Below are 13,613 nucleotides of genomic sequence, written 5' to 3'. Positions count from 1 at the left end.
CAAGAAGATGTTTTCTCTATTTCAACGTTACGTATTACCGCCTCTCACCATCCACACAAATATATTAACAATACAAAGAGTCCCATGGGATTCAAACTTATCCAACAAGTCTAATTCAATTAAATGGTTTATATCCATTTAAAATAATTTAAGGTACATAATTTACATTTGCTATTTCACATACTCAGACTTGAAATACATCTACAAACACAAGTCACAAATGTTACAAGATATAGTAACCTACCAGAAATTGTTAGTTGTATGAGAGTTTCAAACTCAAATTACCTAATAAACTTAGATATCTTGCAATAATATTTCGTCTGTCACATAGGTCATTCTGCAAAGGACACTAACGAAGTAAATGGATTGAGAGAATTCTGTTCTATTTTCCATGCATATTTTTTCCCCGCCTTCCTCGATAAAAATAAAAGATAAATGGTGAAACTTGCCCCAGGGCATTTATAAATTAGAATAAATTGAATGGGATTTGGATTAATAAAAAATACAATTTTTCACGTCTGCGGTGAAAAATTCAAGCAGAATTCACGCATAATTCCCGGAGAGTAGCCACCCTGATACATAAAGTGATATAAAGTTCCGTCTGTACCTCTGCCACTTCTTGAACTTGCAATTTTACATATGCATAAATATATAAAGAAAAATTGAACTGTACTTTTATACCGGGACATGGTCTACTTTTAAAGGAAAAGCAGACTGAGTCCTCACATAACAATATTCAACCTAAAGAGGCAGAGATAATATTCAAGTTGTTGAAATATGACTGTTCTGTTTTAATCTATGATTTTGTGTTTTAAGTCCATTTATGCACAGTACAGCTAATTTGTACTGGACCTACAGTTTAAAGTGTGATCCGAAGCACTATGTGCCTCCATCAGGTATCAAACCCGGGATCCTTTGATTACAAAGCAACAACGCTACCACTGTGCCATTGTGGAGGCCGTTTTAATCTAGTTGAAGCTATTTAAAAATAATCTAAAACAGTATCTACTGGCAAGGCAGCGAAATACCTAATCACGAGCAACTTTTCATTCATAAAAATACGCATTGTAACATTTGGCAACTGTGTGCACATAAATCTTATAATTTCATAATTTTATTTCACTTCATTATTACTATTATATTTTCTATTTTTCCAGATTACTAAATATATATGAATGTGTACTAAAACAAAAGCAAAAAAAAAAAAAAGATACCTATGTTCAACAATTTATAGGTAAATCTGTCTTTCTTTTTCATTATCTATATATATATCCTAAGCGTATATACCTATATATTTAATTATTCTTATTTGTATTGATATGTAATCCTTTTCATGTTTTTATTTTTATTTTTTTTCTGAATGTATTTTTTTCTCAATGTACTCTTTATTCCATTGTACTAATCTTCCAGACAAGGGTCTGTTGTAAGAACGGCCCTAGAGGCCGAAACACGCCCGCTCCAATAAAGGCGATTTTATTATTATTATTATTATTATTAAATTTGTTTACAATTGTGTGGGAAATGCTATTTAATACATATTTATTTATATACTGAGAAAATTTTAGATACAGCATGGATAGCCATTTTACACTGAAATTGTCAACAATTTAAAGAGCAAAATTTAGAATATCAGAAAAATGATTGACAAATTATCAAAAAATAAGTAACACTACTTGATTATTTACAAGCATGTCATGTGATGGAAGACTGAAAGGTATACCTAGTGTAGGTTTTTCTGTGTAAAATATACTTGTGATACGTCCTATGTGCATAACTTGATATTTGGGCAGGCTATTATTTCATGTTGGAAACCATAATTATTTTTGTTTACATCTTCAAACAACTGATAACATGAAATAAATAATGTTTGTGTTTGCAAACATATGTCATACTTAGGACAAATAATAGATATGTGTGGCCTCCCCGATGGCACGGTGGTAGCGTCGTTGCCTTGTAATCAAGGGGTCCCAGGTTTGATACCCGGTGGAGGCACAAGTGATTCGGATTCCACTTTAAACTGTAGGTCCAGTAATTAGCCTTACTGTGAATAAAGTGGACTTAAAACACCAAATCAATAAATACATGTAGTAATCAAATGGTCTCAGGTAAGATTCCTGCTAGGTACAGGGCCTCCCTCATGGTGCAGTGGTAGCATCGCCACCTAAAGGGGTCCCGATTTCGATACCCGGTGGAGGCACATAGTGGTTCGGATTCCACTTTAAACTGTTGGTCCAGTCCCGATCCGATTAGCCTTACTGTGAATAAAGTGGACTTAAAACAACAATTCAATGTACTAGATACATTGCACACTAGTACTTAAAGATTCAAAAAGGAACGGGAATTTCAGTGCCAATTAGCCTGTCTGAGCATAAAATGGTAACACTTTACTATACCGGAGACGGATTTCTTCAAATTTACAGGAGAAAGTACTTACGCAAATCATTTTCTGTAGCGTTGTTGATGTTCGGGAATGTAGTTTTGATACATTTTAATGCGAATGCATGTGGTTTTCTACGAAAATCTATTTCTGACGCGCTATTGCTGCTGCTGCCATTTGCTCTCTGCACGAGAGCACAATACGCTCTAGTATTGTCCGTATATGCTAAATTGAATGAAAGGAGTGCTAATGGAACCTAACCTAACCTAGTAGGCATACCTTGTCCCCGTGATGGTTCGTGGGGCTATCGTGAATTTTTGGACAACAGTAAGTACTCGTTGATGTAAGAAATATACATTATTTTCATTACAAATTCATTATTTCACCTAAAGAAATGTTCCGCAATGCAGAATAGTACGTTAGCAATGTAAAAAATTGCGAAATAAATCATTGATAGGTGTCTCCGGTATAGTAAAGTAGTACCGACATGCTCATATGTCTAAGAGGCTGATCTTTCTCATATATTACCAAGAAAAGATTTTAAATTAACTAGCATCTTTGGCTCATTTTTTATTCATTTTGAATTTGTTGTTTTACATATATCACTTTCAAGGAGAAATATAAGTAGTCAGATGCATGTGTAAGATTTCTCCTACAAATGAAACATACAACTTATGAGTTATGCTCACATTTGCATTTGATAGTTTGTATCCATTGTGTACAAATTGTGAGTAAGAATTCACTAAATAAACTTCATTAAATTTTAGGAACATTTTTATACAAGGTTTCTATAAATATTTTGAAGCCGCTGATTTTTAAAAATGTACAAATAATTATGTACCATCTCACGATTTACATTGAAACTTGTAATCAGTTGATTTCATTTAGGTGTCTTGGCATGGGAATTGAAAAATATTCAAATTTGCCAGAAGCAGGCATTATTCCAGTAATTTACCGTACTACTCATTGATAAAATATTCCAAGTATATTTTTGTTGCTTTCTCGCAGATAGAAAAATGAAATGCAAATCAAAGGACGTACAAGAATTATTTTGCTTACAAAGCTTCACTAAGTTGGAATATTTAAAGATTCATTTTACGATTTAAATGAATGGATTTTATTTTCTACTAGCTACAGTTACCTTCCGAGGAACGTACCATCAGAATAAAAATACGCATTTTCATTAAATTTTTAGAAAATAGTGTACATTTTACAATTCTCATTAGGCTACATTTTCAACATATACATCGTGTGGCTGCAGAATACGTGTCTTGCTTTCAAAATACCAGCAGAAGACAAGTTGTAGGGCACTTCCGCCGAGTCGACCAATCAGAAGCAAGAATTGTTCCTCCTATGCTGAACTGAGTGGGATCCGCGAATATGCGATTGGCATATATGCCAGCTGTAACAGGCACAGAGACATTAGTCCAGTGTTGCCAGGTCTACTGATTTCGCAGGAGATTTCCTGATTTTCAGCACGGTCTACTGATCTCCTGAGAAATTTCATGAAAATGTGGAAATCTCCTGATTTTTTGCTTCCTTAAATATTTATAATGAACAATTATTTTAAAAGAATGGAAAGTTGATTTAAAATTTACATATTCAGCTGATGGAATGCAAAGACCCATGAATATTCTGCAGAGAGAGAGAGAGAGAGGTAGGTGGTGGAGGAGGGTTATACCATAGAATATGGTTATACCAGGCTTGATGACATTGGGAAAGACGCGCGGCTTCTTGAGCCCATTGTGCATTGGGAACTCCAACACGGGTGTCTCATCTGGTGCGGTTTTTGTCAAAGGGGAGGTAACTGAAAACTGGTTACAACTAAATACCAATGTTGCCACCCACACATAGGCCGCGTCCGAATCGGCATCAGATGTCACCTAGAGCACCGTTCCATCCGGGGACTCAGCCAACCTCCGTTGTCCGAATTCGCTGCAGACGTGGAGTCGGAGGGGAGAGCAGAGAGGCGCGACAGATGCACGCTTGAACCTCTTTGGCTTGAACTCGCTGTGACCCTGCGCTTGGCAGCCATATTCTAACTTTCACTTTGTACAGACAACATTTACTGATTAGACGATGTAAAACTCAGTGATACTTTAACATTTTATCGATAATACTGAATGTAGAAAAATTATAAATGATGAAATAGCATGTTACATTTTTAATATGAGTAGTAAATAGGTGGAAATCATTGTGATGTTTGTTTGGCGTCTGCCTTCTGCTTCCGTGCGGTGCGCCTGCGCCCCAGAGCGCGGTGGGTGAAGTTCGGGCTGACACCTGGCGGGAAAAGTGACAACCATACTACAAGGGGACATGCAGATTCGGACGACTTGGACGTGACTTCAACGGCACGCGAGAACAACGGGAGAGAACGGTACGGAGCGTTTGCCAATCCGGACACGGCCATAGGAACAAGTTTTCAGTTTAAGGCGAGGAGGGACAATTTCCCCATGGTCTTTCTCGCTGGGGCAGCTGCTGATCACTGTTGCCAACTTCGCTCTTTTGGAGCCAAATCTGGCTCTTTCGTGCACTCGTTTGATTGTGAACTGTGGCACCCGCCCTCTTCCCCACCATGATGCCACCACTGGCTCCGGCCCAAAAATACCAACTTTTGCCATGAGTGTACATTTTGCACGTGACGTGATATTCGTATAGCTATAGGCTGCGTCACCCACCTTTTGTTTCCTCCCCATGTATTTTTATATATAGCACTGTGGCTAAGATGATGATGACAATTTTGTTATCCGGGAACCCTTTATTTTCGATTTTATATTAACATCATTGGATTATTGAGATGGGTGATGCCGCCAAATCTAGGCGGTGAAAACTAAGAAAGAATAAATTGCCATCACTTTAAAGCTAACGGTAATAGCAGTACCCCTACCCCTCTGACAACTAAAATTACCCTAGTAGGCACTTTATGCAGCCTTCGTTAATCTAGCTCCTTGAAAGTCCTCTTTAGCTATATTAATGGTGAAATTTAGCTCTATTATACACATCAGGTTTGGCAACACTGCCAGGATGGCCGTAGGAGGCAAGTTCTTTCGGGAATATCAAACATCCGATGACGTAGAAAAGTACATGGACGGAAAAAGAACACGTAGAACTATGTCATAGCAGTAGGAAAAGTCGAAACTCCCATTTGATGAGCCGTAACTTGAAGTTGAAGTTGATGTCCCATAAGGAATACATGGGATTCGGTAAATACTAATTCATCATATTTTTCAAAAATCGTATAAGGTTTAATAATCAACTTAGGAAACCGCTTCCACTTGCCACATGGGGAGAAATTCATACTCTTCATTTCTGCCGGAGAACTTTTTAGTAGCATTGCTCATTCCGACAATATTGGAATAAATGCATGCCTGGTGCGTAATTGTCCCTCTTCGCCTTAATGGTAGTGTTTATTGCAACTCTGATAAAAAGGGAGTCCACATTACGAATGCAGCCAAAGGTTATGGTTACAAAAGCTCTTAGGGCCGGTTGCACCATCTCCGCTTAACGTCTTATCCCCCACTTAACACCATTTTGCGGTTGTTCAATGTCCGCCTAAGGTTACCTAGCACTTAAAGTCCCGTGTAACGTAAGTGGCGATCGGGGCTCCGCCTAACGCGTTAAGTGCCAGGTAAACATGGAAAAGCAGTACACTGTGCAGCCAACAGATACATGCAGCACCTAGTATAATCTGTGTTTACACTTTTATAGTTGATAAAATGGCAAAGTCTCGATCAGCTGTTGCAAATTGCGAAAGTTTGCTGCATGTTTTGCATTACCAAATAACAGCAAAAAAGGCGGATTTGTTAATTATCCCAGGAACGGCAATAAATAAAGCAACGTTTGTAAATATATGTGTAGAAATGAATATTAGATGGTCATTTTCGTGTGTGTTCCGAAAATGTTGCATATTGTTATTAGCATTAGCAGTTTCACTGTAATTTCGTATGTAGGATTTGAGTGCATGCGGGTACAGAAAATAAAACCAGGTTAAAGTAATGCGTTTGATGCTTGCAAAATTGTATTAAAATGCCGTTCCAAATAAATGAATGTGTGTTTGCTGTAACAATTTTTTTCAACCAAACGCAATACACGAAATGCATCAGTTGCTTTTTCGCAATCCTGGTAATTTGTAATCTTTAAGATTAAAACACGTGTAATATTTTTAGAGTCACTTCCGTCGCCATTGGTGTGAATGTAACATTGCAAATAAACAAGTAATGTGTTGTTTCCGAATAACAACTGGCAAAGAATGCACGTATAATATTTAGCAGTAGCTACTCTTACCGTCCAGTTCATACATATGTACGTACAAGGAACAATTTCCGAATGGTGGTGTGTTTTTTACAAACACACACATTTACAATAATAACCTTGCAAGAAAATACATACCTAGTAGTACATAAGACGTAATACCAATCTTTTAAGAAACGTATACATTGTATATGTGTGATTTTGTATGTTAACTTCCAAAATTGGCAAAAAAAAGTTTACTGTTAACAAACATCCTTACGATGTTGACATGCATGTACAAGGAACAATTTCCTACTGGTTTTGTACCTAACCTAACCAACCCTACCCTAATATTCATGGGAGAGCATAAGACGTAAATGTCAAAGTTTTTTTCCGTATTTACTACTTAGAGGAAACGTTTTATGCGAAGTAACATATTTTTCATTACATTGTGCGAGATTTTGTACTTTAACTTTAAAACTGGCAAAGAATAATAATAATAATAGAGACAGGTACATCAGTATCTTTACGGCGTTGATACGTATATACAAGGAACAATTTCCGAATGGTGTTACGTTTCGTAGATACAAAGAAAATGCACCATTGTAATAAAACTTGCACGAATCTACATGCCTGAAGATGCATAAAACGTGCACTCAAGTTTTTTCTGTTTTTTTTTTTTTAACATTCATATGCAATACACATGATCTTGTATTTGATTTTTCAAAATAACTGGCCTAAAAAGACTAGCGGCTAGGGGCAGCATTAGCACCTTGGGAAATACATGCTAACAACACCAAACCTGGCCTGCCTAACCTATCCACGTAGGCATATAATAGCATAAATAAGCATGTAAATAGGTTTGGCAAATTATAATTTGTTTATTTAAGTTATTATATACATACGTGGATAGGTTAGGCAGGCCATGTTTGGTGTTCTTAGCTTATATTACCCAAGGTGCTAATACTGTCCCTATCCGTTCGTCTAAAAAGGACCACAGCTTGTACGTATGTACAATGTATATTTTCCTGGTGAATATTACTGTTTTTGTAAAGAAATATATACGTTCTTGCATTGCACTAGCATATAACATTGCACGAAACTACCTATCTGAAAGTATATACAGCCTGGAGTTCCTTCTTTTTTCTTAATAAGAATAAAACATGCGTACATACAGTACTACGGTACTTTACATTACTATTTGATTCTTCCTTTTGTGCTAAGATGATAGTAATTCCCAAAATGTACCTTGCACATGGAACCGTTGATTAACGATTTTTTTTGTGCTATTCGAATTTGTTTTGAATACAAAAATTTAATTTTCATCTGCATCGTTAACCAACTTTCACAAAAGCTGCATTATAAATAAAGAAGAAACCTATAAGATGGTCAACGTTGATAATACTAATACTAATACTCGCTATTCGCTAAAGAAGGGGTTGCGGATTGATAAATTATTAACAGAAACGAATGATAAATTAGTAAGAGCAGAATAGAAGTGCACTTCTCATTCCGTATATTTACACAAACTCATGTCAGCCTTGCACTAAAAATTGAATATATGTAACTTGCATTTGTTACGACTTCGTAAAATTTTGGTCACTGTTTAGTAGTGTTTAATATTTTTAAAAAAGTGACCGTATGTCTTACTGAAAGATAAGACGAGGAATATTCTTTTTTTGCATTATGTTAATTGGAGTACGTGAAAAATAAATTGAAAATTTTGTAAGCTTCCCACTGCTTCGAAAGATTACGGGTATATTGTATCATATAACATACATTTGATATTATATGAGAGTACGACACATGCATTACCTTCTTCTATCAGCTGTTTCATTTTATTGCAATAAATAATTAGTTTTTAAAACATATTTCAGTTGAAAAAGCATGCATTTGGAATTGACAAGCAGATATTAGCACGTAATAAACAAACAAAACACAATCGAAAACACAACTTTCTCCAGTTTCTGTTGCCAGGTCGTACGGCAAGCAGGAGAAAGTTCCACCTTACAAGGCCGAGGATAAAAATGCTTGGTGCAACCCACCGCCGCCTAAATCTCCCGCCTGTCGTTATCCAGCACTTTGTAAAGTGGCAGATTAAGTGGCGATGGTGCAACCGGCCCTTAGTAAACTGTCGATTGATTGATTTGGTTTATTTTACTTCGCATTTCTGCCACTTTTGGCTAATCGCGAAGACGAGGATGAATGATAATATGATGAAATTGATAAAGAGACAACCGTGCCCAGGCCGAAATTCGATCCCGAGACGGCCGGACCCTGGGGTCGAGTGGTTAGCACATCGCGCTGCGACGTCAAGGGTCCCGGGTTCGAATCCCGCTCGGGCTTGGTTGTTTGTGAATGTCCATTCATCAATTTCATAATTTCATCACTCACCCCCATCAAATTTGCCAAGAAGCACAAAACGCGAAGTAAAATAAACTAAATCAATCAATCGATTCCGAGACGGGATCCCTGATGTCATAGCGCTGTGCTAACTACTCAGCCACGGAGGTCGGCTTAGTAAACTGCTGTTCCAGACTTTTTTCCAGGGAAAGCAAAGGAAGGCATTTTTCCCAGGGGGGGCAAGCAAGGTACCTTTTCCCCAATAATAGTGTTTTACCCGCAAAAAAAAAAACATTGCTTAAATTTGAATTTCTCATATTCATGCAATAATTAACACACATTATTGTGGCTGAAATGTAATTATATGTGACAAATATATAATTTTTGGTTGACTTTCATTTTCCGGGGGGGACACGCCCCCCCTTGTCCCCTTCCGGACGCCCATGAATGGACGTCATGAAAAAACTCGGCCATCTGATTGCCATTATTGCATTGAGGACGTTTGAATTACAATGCTCAACTATAACAAAAAATGTCAACTTAATCTACAAATAGAGAGATGAAACCGGTTTCGACAAAACATTTTTTTTCTCTGATCACTCATAAATTGCTTTTATTAATGTTTCCTATGTTGCGCATCAACAATTTTGTTTTTAATGTTTTCTTTATATTATATCATATTTGCTTTAACATTGGTATTTTCATAATTTTAACGTGCTTCATGTATGTGACTTCTGAAATTTTTTAGCATATGTTTCGTATGTTTATTTCGTTCATTTCAACAAGGGTTGAATTTTCATTGGTGTACTGTATTATATTACGATAGGTATGGGAGGGGAGGGGGCAAGTGCATGTCACCTGTTCCCCTGCCTGATTTAGCACCGCACGCCACTGGACTTGTCTGATACTGGTTCCCGGGTTCGAATCCCGGACTGGGCATGGGTGCTCTTTGTGAGTGTCCCTTCATCAATTTCACATCTTTATGATTAGACAAATATGGCAGATGCGAAGTAAAATAAACCAAATCAATCAATCACTCTGTCTAATACTGGTAGGTTACCTTGCTTGATTGAAAGTAAAATTTTAATTCAAGGATATTTCGGGGGTTCAGGCATGATAGCCCTTCTCCATTACCATCAATGCGAGTATGCTTTGAATGTGTTGTTTTAAAAAAAAAAATTGTGGGCGTTCTTACATCCTCTAACTTTGTCTAATTTTAAATAAAAGCAAGCTAAGGTGTTATCAGGTAGAGTAATTAAAAAATATATCGCCGAATGCGTAGTGGCTGAAGCTCTAGTCATAGTTAACCCAAAAATCACGAAATGTTTCCATAAACTTCTAAACGCCAAGTACATAAATCCACGCACAGTCACAACCATTTATTTTAGAATATTTCTGAGAGATGAACAGAAAATCGAGGTCGGATTTTTTCCAGTACTGTCACTTGCACTCCCTCTGTTTTGGCACCCGATCGTCGCCGCTGGTTGGGGGAAAGTGTACCTTTACCTTAGGTGAATTAAGGGGGTGGGGTTATCGTAACACTTGAAGTACAAATTCATAATAAAATTTGTATTAACATAACAGTATTATCTTCTGATATCTAAAATTAATAATTAACGTTCAATAATGATAGTGGAAAGCTTTTCCCACTCAACCCCCCCCCAGAACGTTGATAATACGCTATTATTAGTTCTTCTGATTTTTTAAGCAGATCTCCTGATTTTTCAGGGGACGATCTCCCGATTTTTGAAAATATGACCTGGCAACGCTGCATTAGTCTGTGGTTTGTATTCACTAATTTCCGAAGTATTTTACTAATCTGTGATTTTACTGTGTGTTGCGTAATCACTGTGTAATGTTTTTGTTGCTTCTTGATGCTATTGCGCTATGTTTCACAAAAGAGATCACATATATAAATAATTCTCTGTGAGCGCAATCTTAGTGTACAAGTTATACAAAGTAAACTACGTACGTCGGAGAGGTAAGAAAGGTAGAACAAACCAGATTGGAATGCTGATATACTTGTTTACTAGTGGTTATGTAATCATAATATTCGGGTCTTTAAAATTTTTTGCCCATGACTGATTGCGTTATTTTTCTAATGAACAGATTTTGTAGTTTAAGAAACATGAAATCATCATGCGTGCACGTATATATATACACACACACTATATTTCTTTGCCATATTTTGAACAATAAGTAAAGTAAAGTAAAGTGTTCCCCTGTGCATAGCACCACGCCATGAAGGCGTATCATATTTTGAACAATGCATATCATATTAAAAGGATATTTATTTCTTATTACTAGTTTACCAAATTATATGTGACAGTCTACTGAACATTGTAGGCGAACGGAAAAAGAGTTGTGCCACTCAGAAACTTGCTACTACGGGCCAAGTTCCTTTTATTTTATTACGATTGTATAATGCTATGTATGCAATTTTTACATGGTTCGATTTCGATTTACGTTGGTTAACACATACTGCGGAGTTTTAGCGATTACTTTCCTTGTTTCCTTGACACTGGTTTTTCACTTCCATACACTTCTATATAATCAGGGGGGTAATACCATCAGGGGTAACGCTTCCATTTAGTCAAAACGGATTTCTTCATTTTTACGGAAGAAACTACTTACGCCAATCACTTTCTGTAGCATTGTTGAAGTTCCCGAATGTATTTTGTCATCGTTTCATATCTTTTTTAGCGATAATTCATGTTTTTATGTATAAAAATATCGTAATTGCCGTTGCTTCCATGTACGAACCGAATGTTCCATGCACTTGATGATGTAACTCCCCTGTCACTCTTTCCAACCACCTCGTGTTTTTTTTTTTTTTCAAGAAGATGACGTGACCCCAAATTTTAGCTATGCTTGCCTAACCTAACCTTCCCGTGGTTTGTGGGGCTACCCAGGAAAAAATAGAAGGAACGAGTTTACAATACCGGACCACTCTCCAATTTCTATGCAATTTCGCGTACTCACTAATTGTGAACTCCTAATCATGAATCTGCATGTAATAATTGGCGGGCAAGTATGGAAATCGAGAAAGAAAATTAAATAAACTATGTTTTCTTAACGTAACATAACCCTACCATACGAACAATAACTCCACGGAAGACGCCATTTTCCCAACAGGCAAGACAAGGTATTGTTCTCTTAGCTAAAATATTAATTTTTCTTTGTATTTATGAAAATGGAACCTAACCTAACAGGCCTAACCTAACCTTCTAGACATTCCTCGTCTGACGTCAGCAAGATTGTTGTGTGTAAAGGAAGACCATTAGCGAATTGCAAAAGAAAGATGGTTCCGAATTTCTGTCTATAGACAATCACCGTGGTAAATTGCAAGGTTATTTTACAAGTTCTACACGTAAATGTACAATTTTAACAAGTGACCGCCAAATATGAACTACAGATACGTCATCAGGACACCGAAATTAGTAAGTAGGCGAAATTTTATGGAAATTGGAGAGTGGCCCGGTATTGTAAACTCATGCCAAATAGAAAATGAATAACACGGAAGTAGGCATTTTCTTCCCGTGAATGGTTCGTGGGGCTACCCAGGAAAAAATAGAAAATTAATAACATGGAAGTAGGCATTTTTTGGTTTAGAAGGTTGGAACCACAGCATCACTCGACAAAACACAAGCACGACATGCAATGATCCAGAATGCTCACGCCATATTGTGTCTCACACAAGCTAAGAAACTAACAACAATAATTACTCGTAATAGGAAAAATTGAAATTATTTTCGTGAGAAATTTATAATTACACCTTATAGAATGTTCCGCAATGCAGAATAAGTAAGTAGCAATCTTAAAAAAGATGAAACAAATGACTTATAGGTGTTTTGACTAAATGTAAGTAGTACCTAATCAGGTGTACGTATTTCCCTTAGCATTTTAATAACCCTAAATGCTTTCATGGTTAGGTTTGGTGAGGCAGGTCAGGTTCGTTTAGTTCTCTCAGCATTAAAATGATATCCCTAAATGCTTTCTAGAGAAAGGTTCTAAATTACCGCACATTCGTTGCCACTAGTCCACGATACTTGCTGTCGCTTCTATCAACGGGGAATGCCTTGTCCATATGCATACTTGCATAAGGTAATTTTTAAGTTCTTTCAACATGTTCATTACTTTAAGGAAGGTTCAAATTTTGCCAAAATTCTATGATAATTAGTCTTTATGCTAGGTAAAAAATAAATAATCATAAGACAGTTCGAACCTTTACCCGTGCCTCAGATTACAACAATGAAAGTGCCTGTTCTTTCCCAAAGATTAAACATTCAATCAAGACATGTGGTGACATGGAATGTGGCAAACAATTGAATATGATTCATACAAACATGTAATAATTAGTAGTACAACTACCGTCATGCTATTACTATACATATGCAGCAAACCTGCAATTACAATGTATTTAAAAGTACTTTAAACACTTACAATTGTGAAGTGATTATACCTGTGTTATTTTATAATAATTTGTTTATTTAAGATTAAATATAATCTGATTTTATTGCAGACACCAATTGATTAAAACATACTTGTTGAATATAGTGTTGAAGTGGGAGGTCCTCAGCTGGGACCATTTATGAAGCACTCTTACCCCTTCAACCTGCCTCATACAAAAATATTAAAAAAAAAAAAAAAAGGTAAAGTGCTC

The 13,613-nt window shown here is 36.6% G+C and overlaps 1 protein-coding gene across 1 annotated transcript in view; it reads right to left on the bottom strand.

Annotated features, from left to right (window-relative positions):
- The window catches only part of JMJD4 (jumonji domain containing 4), a 308,681-nt gene that overhangs the window by 50,973 nt on the left and 244,095 nt on the right, over positions 1-13,613 (bottom strand). The window lies entirely within an intron of this gene.

This window comes from Lepisma saccharinum, chromosome 17 (genome assembly GCF_977018435.1).
Source record: "Lepisma saccharinum chromosome 17, izLepSacc3.1, whole genome shotgun sequence".
Classification (NCBI taxonomy): domain Eukaryota; kingdom Metazoa; phylum Arthropoda; class Insecta; order Zygentoma; family Lepismatidae; genus Lepisma; species Lepisma saccharinum.
Note: the sequence above shows the minus strand (reverse complement) of the source record. Positions and strands in the feature narration are given on the sequence as shown.